Source organism: Callorhinus ursinus, unplaced genomic scaffold, assembly GCF_003265705.2.
Source record: "Callorhinus ursinus isolate GAN/ISIS: 27379988/994484 unplaced genomic scaffold, GSC_fseal_2.0 scaffold13, whole genome shotgun sequence".
Taxonomy (NCBI): domain Eukaryota; kingdom Metazoa; phylum Chordata; class Mammalia; order Carnivora; family Otariidae; genus Callorhinus; species Callorhinus ursinus.
In genome coordinates, this window is record NW_027397075.1 from 39,147,263 (window position 1) to 39,156,736 (window position 9,474).

General features: G+C 36.3%; 1 long non-coding RNA gene across 1 annotated transcript; it reads right to left on the bottom strand.

Moving 5' to 3' along the window:
• Positions 1 to 690: 690 nt before the first annotated feature.
• LOC141373954 (uncharacterized) lies at positions 691 to 9,200 on the bottom strand. The gene is made up of 4 exons (XR_012380405.1): positions 9,070 to 9,200; positions 7,960 to 8,028; positions 3,796 to 3,906; positions 691 to 910 (listed from the first exon to the last, which is right to left on the bottom strand). It is a non-coding gene; the product is annotated as an uncharacterized lncRNA (long non-coding RNA).
• Between the last annotated feature and the right edge of the window lie 274 nt (positions 9,201 to 9,474).

Consider the following 9,474-nt stretch of genomic DNA (forward strand, 5'->3'; position numbering starts at 1 on the left):
GTGTAAGAGGCAGAATCAAAGGAAAATCTTTCCCATGCACTACTGAAGACCTATCTAGACACAAAATTATTGCCCTCAGTCCTCTCCCTTCCAGCCGAAGGAAAAGAAAGAAGTATGAGTTAGAAAGATAAGGAGGAAGAGAGGACAAGACAGACACAAGTCTGTATCTGATGCCTACTTTAGACCAAGAAACTTGCTAGAGATGGAAGATAAATCTCCTTGCATCTTCACATTCTAAAGCATTAGGTGTTATCCTCATTTCACAAATGAGGAAAGTGAGGATCATTGTATCTGGATACTTTGCCCATTGTCACAATGCCTGTCCCTGATGCAACTACGATGAAATCTAGAAATCCCTGATCCGAGGCAGCTCTTCCCAAGAAGAAAAGGGAAAACGAAGAAGGCCAAAGTCTTCCTTTCAGATTGTTTCTTAGAAACAGAAAATTCACATGCTTTTGGATATAAACATTTTCTTGAGAGCAAAAAATAGATGAAAAAATGTGATTTGGATACTGCTTTTGATGAATGTCTTAAATCTCTATATAAGAAGCCAACAGTATAGAAAAATGAAAACTATCTTTAGGTTAGTTTAATGGGGGGTAGGAGGATGAAAAACCATGTGGGGCTTCAAGACTAAATAATTTTAAAGTAGCAGAACATAACCAGGTAAGAGACACATTATTTTCACACTTCATTTTTAATTCATCTTAAAATCAAGGTTACAGAGCCCTGATCTCAGCTGGATATAGACTAAGCTTTCAATAGGGCAGGACCGTGATGTTGTATCTTCTACACAGCACGGGCGCATAGTGAGTGCTTGTCCATTTCCAAGTCCAGGATCCACAGTATTTTGCCACAGCATTATCCCCAAAGGAGAGAAGATGGCTTGGAGGATCACTATAGGTTCAATCTGCAATGCACGGACAATCATAACTAGAAAAGAAAAACAATCCCATCTGTTATATTTGCCCTTGAGTGGGTCATCTGATTGGAGATGGATAAATTTGTAGGTACAGTCTGAGTTTATTGGGTATGATGAAATCTTCCTAAATAAAGCCATTTTTTTCTGTTGTGACAGTTGTCATAAATACCTGATTAGAAAGTAAGTCTTTTCAAAGTTGGCTTTCTTCAATGGAGTAGCTTATTAAGGGTATTCTGAATATTACTTCATGTCATAAATCTTAACCAATGGTTGATGCTGATAATTTGCTTAATGTCGATTTTTCTAAAAGGCCTAAATTGTGAATCCAGTCAATCTCATCAATCCCCTGACTCTAGACCTGACCGTAATAAACTCACCCATAACGGATGACTAACGTGTTCCTAGGCCTGTACACCAATAACACGTTCAGCGTTTCCTTGCCTTCTCTATCATGAAGTTATTTCTCACCTAAACTCATGCAAAGTGGCAAATCATCTCCTTTGTCTTCAGTTAATTTCCACCTCAATGGCCACTTCCATTCTATAGTTACCTATGCATTCATTGTTAGTCCTGGATTTCAGGCTTCTATTTTAAACTGTCTAGTGGATATATCTACAAGGTAGTCCCATAAGCATCTCACAAGCCATATAGCAGGGTGATTACAAGCACATTCCTTAGAGCCAGATCCACCTGGATTCGGGTCCCAGCTCTGTTTATTGCTTGTAATGAGACTTCAGTTGCTGACCCTTCTCGAAGCTTCCGTTCCCACATCTATAGGATGGGAACAATATGGCATCTACTTCATTAGGTTGTGAGAATTTATAAAATATGCTCCATAAATAAGCATTATAAAATATAAAACTGCACTCATTATCTCCACTTACAAGTCTGTGTCTCTCACGCAGTCCCATCCTCCTAAATTTGTTTCTTTCCATGTCTATTATATCCTATAGGTCACTTAGTTCCATTCATTTCTGTTCTTCTATCTTCTTTTTCTTTTTAAGATTTATTTATTTATTTGAGAGAGGTGGGGAGAGGGGCAGAGAGAGAGGAAGAGAAGCAGACTCCCTGCTGAGCATGGCACCCACCTCAGGCCTCAATCCCATGACCCTGAGATAGTGACCTGAGCCAAAATCAAGAGTCAGATGCTCAACCAACTGAGCCACCCCAATGCCCCTTCTTTTTCTTTTAAAGACTTTACTTTGCAGGGTACCTGGGTGGCTCAGTTGGTTAAGCATCTGCCTTCAGCTCAGGTCATGATCCCAGATCCTGGGATGGAGATTTGAACCCCCATGGGCTCCTTGGTCCACAGGGAACCTGCTTCTTCCTCTCCCTCTGCCACTCCCCCTGCTTGTGCTCTCTCAAGTTCTCTCTATTAAATATATAAATAAAATCTTTTTAAAAAAGGCCTTTATTTTTCTAGATCAATTTTAGATGCTCAGCAAAATCAAGAGGGAAGAGATTTCCCATATACTCCCTGAACCCACACACACACAGCCTGCCCCATTATTGACAATCCCAGAAAGATCCATTTGTTACAATTGGTGAACCTATATTGACATACCATAATCACTCAAGTCCATAGTTTACATTAGGGTTCACTCTTGTTGCTGTACATTCTGTGTTTGAACAAATGTATAATGACATGTATCCATCATTACAGTATCATATAGAATATTTTCACTGCCCTAAAATCCCTCTGTGCCTCACCTATTTATCACTTCCCCTAGGAACCCTTGATCTTTTTTACTGTCTCCATAGTTTTGTCTTTTCCAGAATGTCATAAGTTGGACTCATACAGTATGTGGCCTTTTCAGATTGTCATCTTTCCCTTAATAATATGCATTTAAGTTTCCTCCATATCTTTTTGTGGACTGATAGCTCATTTCTCTTTCATGCTGAATAATATTCCATTGTCTGGATGTACCACAGTTTATCTATCCATTTACTATTGAAGGACATCTTGGTTACTTCCAAGTTTTAGGTGCTACCACCATCCATGTGCAGGTGTAAACATGTTTTCATCCCCTTTGAGTAAATACCAAGGAATGTGACTGGTGGACCATATAGTAAGAGTATGCTTAGATTTGTAAGAAACTGTCCAAATTGTCTTCCAAAGTGGTTGTACCAGCAATGAAGGAGAGTTCCTGTTGCTCCACACCCCCCCTTAGCACTGGGTATTGTCAGTGTTCTAGATTTTGGCCATTCTAATAGATGTGTACAGGTACCTCAGTGCTCCCTTAATTTGTATTTCCCTGATGACATGTGACATGGAGCATCTTTTCATATGCATTGGCCATCTGTATATCATCTTTGGCTTATTTTTTATGGGTTGTTTTCTTATTGTTCAGCTTTAAGGGTTCTTTGTATATTTTGGATAACAGTTCTTTATCAAACATGTCTTTTACAAATATTTTCTCCCAGTCTGTGATTGTCTTCTCGTTCTGTTGATTTTCTTCTTTTTTTAGAATATAGAAAAATAATTATATGAAATTACAATTTTTTTCTGAAATAAATTTTACCAATTGAATAGTGTAACAGAGGAAAGACCTATTTGTAATAAAGTTGAAACAGAAAACAGTATATATTGTCTAAGGGTTTAATCGCTGTAATTGAAGGCTCAACTATAACAAAGTAAAAAAAACCTAAGGATTTTATTTCATTTCAGTTATAAGAAATATTATCATAATTTTTTAATACCTTGAGAAACATTCTCATGCCCTAAACATGGCCAGTGCCAAATTGTATAATGCATCATATGGCCTTGGAAGGGGTACTTAGATAAAGTGTTCTATGTAAATAGCAGCATTGGGAAAACAAAACCAAACCATGAGAAAGAGATAAAGAACAACCTGTACCTTTGCTCTGCTCACCTAAGAAGGTCTGTAGCAAAGTGGCTAAGGCATCCATCCATTCTAGGGCCAGTCCTGGCTTAGCCTCAAAGCAGAACAAGTTACTTTGTCTCTGTGCCTTGGCTTCCCCATCTATAAAATAAGGACTCTAACAGTAATAAGGGTTGTTTCAAGGATGAAGTTAATAGGTAGAAAGCACTTAGAAGAGTTCCTGGCACATAGTAAACAGTTAATGTTAGCAATTATTTTTATAGTGCTGTTTGTGAGGATCAAATGAGACATCTGTAATCTTTGAAAGCTATACAAATTGATGTTTTATGTCAAGAATAAAGAAGAAAGTGATATTTTCTTTAAATCAGATTATTTGGTACTTGACAAGAATTTATGGGGCTCTTCTAACTTATTTGCTTGAGCTTAAACTCAGCTGTAAAAATAAACACTGCTTTTTGAAATTCATGGAACAGCATTTTTTAAATGTTTTATATCACTTAGCACATTATATTAGTCACGATTTGTGTAGACTCATTATTTTGGAATCTTGCAGTCTTTTCTAAATGTTCTCTAAATTCACCATATTTGAGTTAAAAAACAAATCACATTAGACTGGTAACAAGAATCCAGGGTTCAAATTCCAGTCGGCTATGAACAAACTTAATGTCTTTAGGCAAATCATCGAGCTTTTCAAAGCCTCAGTCTCCTTACACATAAAATTACCAGGTAGGAGCAGATAATCTCTAAGGTCATATCCAATTATAAAATTCCATGAGTTGTAGGTTAGGATAAACATCACTATCTTTGTTTTTTGTTGGGATAGATTTTAAAGGACTTGCCTTGTCATACATTTGGAATTTTAAACAAGCAAAAATACCATTCTCCTGGCTCTCAGACTAGAACTTACAGTGCAGCGAATCTCAAACTTTTCAAATCAAAATGCCATAGAATTTTGATTGATAGAATTTTGATTCTCTACTATGTAAAAATATTGAAAATAAAGACTGAAGAAAAACAAACTCTACCATTCTTAGCAACCTGATACCACCTGAAAATACTTTTCAGTTTTAATCTCTCTCAGGCAAAATAATAGCTCTACTAACTTAATGGAAGCAAAAATCAAAAACATTTCCAAAAGTAGAGAAAGCCAAGTCCTCCTTTTTATATAGCCTAAGACCAACAAACTACTTGGGTTGCTTCCCTGCACTGGTCTCAGTACTGCCCAATTTTAAGAAAACTGCAGTGACCAGCAGTACCTGACATCCCTTGTGCCTGACTAGTGTACTAACATGGCAAAGGACAGCAGGAGGGACAGGAGGTTAGCAGGTAAAAGAAAGAAACATAAAGCATTTTAAAGTCTACTATTTTCTTATCGATTATATTAATATCAGACAAAATAGACTTCAAGACAAGAAATATTACCAGAGATAAAGACGGATACTCCATAATGTTAAAAAGGTCAACTCATTAAGAATATATGGTAATCTTAAATGCATAAGCACCTAATGACAGAGCTTCAAAATATGTGAAGCAAACACTGAAGGGGAAAAGAGACAAATCTAGAGACAGAGATGGAATATACATTTTTTTCCTTTCAGTCATTATATTAATGTATCAAATAGAGAAAAATCAATAAGGATAGTGAATTTTTAACCAACACTAAAAACCAAGTTGATGTACTTGATATTTATAAAGCACAACCAAAAACTACATAAAATACTTTTTCTTCAAATGCACATGGAACAAATATCTAGAAGGACCATGGTAGGGCATAAATCAAATCTCAAAATTTTTCAAAGAACTTAATTATACAGGGTACTTCTCTGACTCCAACAGAATTAAATTATAAATCAGTTATCAATAGATATATGAAAAAACCCTAGCATCTGGAAATTAACAAACCTATTTCTAAATAATCCATAAGTCAAAAAGCAATTTAAATGTAAGTTAGAAAATATCTCAAGCAAAATGCTAAAGAAGTCAAAATTTGTGGGATATAGTTAAAATTGTGCTTTGAGGGTAATTTCTAGCTATATATTAAAAAAGAAGAAACATTTTTTTTTAAGATTTTATTTATTTATTTGACAGAGAGGCACAGCGAGAGAGGGAACACAAACAGGGGGAGTGGGAGAGGGAGAAGCAGGCTTCCCGAGGAGCAGGGAGCCTGATGCGGGGCTCAATCCCAGGACCCTGGTAGACGCTTAACGACTGAGTCACCCAGGTGCCCCAAGAAACGTTTTAAAATAATGACCTACGCTTCTACGTGAAGAAGCTGGAAAAAGATGAACTAATTAAACTCAAATTAATTAAAAGAAAGAAAACATTAAAAAATGGAAAACAATGGCTCAGTCGGTTAAGCGTCTGCCTTCGGCTGGGGTCATGATTCCAGGGTCATGGGATGAAGTCGCACATCAGGCTCCATGCTCAACGGGGAGTCTGCTTCTCCCTCTCCCTCTGCTCCTCCCCAACTCATGCTCTCGCTCTCTCTCTCTCTCATTCACTCTCTCTCAAATAAATAAAATACTTTTTAAAAAAAGGCAATAGATAAAAAAGCCAAAAGTTAAATCTTTGAAAAGATTTTTTTAGTGATAAACTCTTTCAAGACTGATCAAGAAAAAAAAAAAGAAGAAGAAAGAAAAGTCACAAATTACCAGTATCAGGAATGGAAGAAAGACATTATAGACCTTAAGAGAATAAGGGAGGATCATGAAAAACTTTATGTCAATAAATTTTCCATCTTAGATGAAATGGGAAAAGTCCATTGAAAACAAATATGAAAACTGACACAAGAAGTAAAAAAAATCTGGACATTCCTATAACTGTTAAAGATATTTAACTTCATGTGAACCTTTTTTTTTTTAAGATTTTATTTATTTATTTGACAGAGAGGCGCACAGTGAGAGAAAGAACACAAGCAGGGGGAGTGGGAGAGGGAGAAGCAGGCTTCCTGCAGAGCAGGGAGCCTGATGCGGGGCTCAATCCCACCTGGGATCATGACCTGAGCTAAAGGCAGATGCTTAACGACTAAGCCACCCAGGTGCCCTCTTTATGTGAACGTTTAAACTTTCCCACAAAGATACCTCAAGGGTTAGGTAGTTTCATTAGTGACTTCTATCAAACATTTAAGGCAGAACTAATACTAATTCTATGCAAACTCAAAAAATAAAGGAGGAAACTTCCCAATGTATTTTATGAGGCCAGGATAAACTCAATAGTAAAACCTGACAAGAACATTTCAAGAAAAGTACATACCAATAACTCTACTGAATATAAATGCAAAAATTCTTGACAAAATATTAGTAAATCAAATCTAGTATTATATAAAGAATATAACATATCATGACCAATAGACTCTTTCCTGTGAATACAAGATTAGCCATTCAGTGTAATTTAGTATAATGGTCTCTCATTGAAAGCATAAGATATGACAAAATTCAAATCTATAAATTTGGAAAACTGGGAATAGAAAGGGAATATCTTAAATCTAATTAAAAAATCATAAAAGAAACTATGGTTTTCTGTCCTCTGCTCTCACCAACACTTCTGACACCAAATGTATGGGGTTTTCCCCCACACCAACCCATCTGATACCCGCTAAGTGTCCTACAATTCAATTCTGACACTGTCTACTTGGAGTTAGTGTTAAATCACACAAGTAAAGGTCTCACAGACTTTACCCATTTCAAATGCCAGATGCAACTCTGCAACTCCCGTCCCTATAACCGAGCAGCTATAAGCTAAAGGTTCCCATGACCTTCTCCTCAGGATCAATAATTTTCTGGAATGACTTACAGAATTCAGGGAAACACTTACATTTGCCAGTTTATATAATAAAGGATATGATAAAGGATACAGATGAAGAGGTACATAGGGTGAGGTCTAGAAGTGTCCTCAGTTTAAGGAGTTTCTGTCCCTGTGGAGTTAAGATGTACCACCCTCTTACCACATGGATGTGCTCACCAACCCAGAGATTCTCCAAGTGCTGTACTTTAGAGATTTTTATGGAGGCTTCATCATGTAGGCATAATGAAGTATTAATTAAATCTCTAACTCCTATCCCCTCCTTGGAGGATGGGAGAGGAGGCTTAAAAGTTCCAAGCTACTAATCATAGCTTGGTCTTTCTGGTGACCAGTCCCCATCCTTAAAGTTATCTAGATAATTATCCAGATCACAATGAGCCCACCAATCCTCACCTCATTAGAACAAAAGAGTCTCCTATCACTCCAGAAATTCCAAGGGATTTAGGAACTCAGTGTCAGGAACTGAGAAAGACCGAATATTAGAACACAAGATGCTCTTAGCAACCCCATCACTCAGGAGATTACAAGGGTTCTAAAAGTTCTGTGAGGGGATTTGGTGGCAAATTATATAATAATATACATCTTATTACTTACCAGGACATCTATAAAAAAACACAGCCAACATTATACTTAGCAGTGAAAGACTAACATATTTCTCCTAAGATTAGAAACAATTTCTCCTAGAATGTCTCTTCTATTTAAGTTTGAACTGGAAATCTTAGCCAGTGAAATGAGGCAAAAAAAATTTTTAAAAAACAACATAAATATTTAAAAGAAAATTTTAAATTGTCCTTATTTGTTGATGACTTGATTTTGTACATAGAAAATCCTAAGAAAGCTATAAAGAAACAAAAATAGATGATTTTACAAGGTTTCAGGTTACGAGGTCCATGTAACAAAATTAAAGTACTTATACTACTTGATTTCAAGGTTTACTATAAGCCACAGTAACCAAGATGGTTTAATATTAGTGTACAGATATTCACTAGATTGGTGGAATAAAATAGAGTCTAAAAATAGATCTATTCTAGATGGAAAATTGATTGTTGACAAAGGTATTAATGCAATTGAGTGGGGCAGGAAAATGTCTTTTCAACATATGGTGCTGAAAAAGATGTGTATCCATATGGGAAAGAACAGTCTGAACTTCTATCTTACACCATACAAAAAGTTAGAGATTGAGCATAAAACTTAAAACTATAAAGCCCCATAAGAAAATTTCAGAGACTATCTTTATGACCTTGGGATAGGCAAAGATTTTGTAGACAAGACAAAAAGAAAAGTGCTAATCATAAATGAAAAATAATCAAGTGAACTTCATCAAAATTAAAAACTTTTGCTCATCAGCAATACTTTAATAAAATGAATAAACAATCCAGAAACTGAGAAATATTTGTTACACATATCTGATAAAGGACTGGTATCCAGAATATATCAACTACTACTATAAATCAACAATAAATACAATACAATTTTTTAAATAGGCAAAACTTGAAAATATACTTAAAAAAAGAAACACAAAGGGCGCCTGGTTGACTCAGTTAAGTGTCTGCCTTCAGCTTGGGTCATGATCCTAGTGCCCTGGGATCGAGCCCCACATCAGGCTCCCTGTTCAGAGGGGAGCCTGCTTCTCCCTCTGCCGCTCCTCCTGCTTGTGCTCACTCTTGCTCTCTCTCTCTCTAATAAAGAAATATCTTTAAAAAAGAAAGAAAGAAAGAAAGAAAGAAAGAAAGAAAGAAAGAAAGAAAGAAAGAAAGAAAGAAAGAAAAAGAAAACAGAAGGCACATAAATGACCAAGAGGCAAGTGAAGAATGCTCAAATGAAGGGGGGTAAATCAGAGGCGGAGATGAACAATGAGAGACTATGGACTCCAGGAAACAAACCGAGGGTTCTAGAAGGGGGGGGATG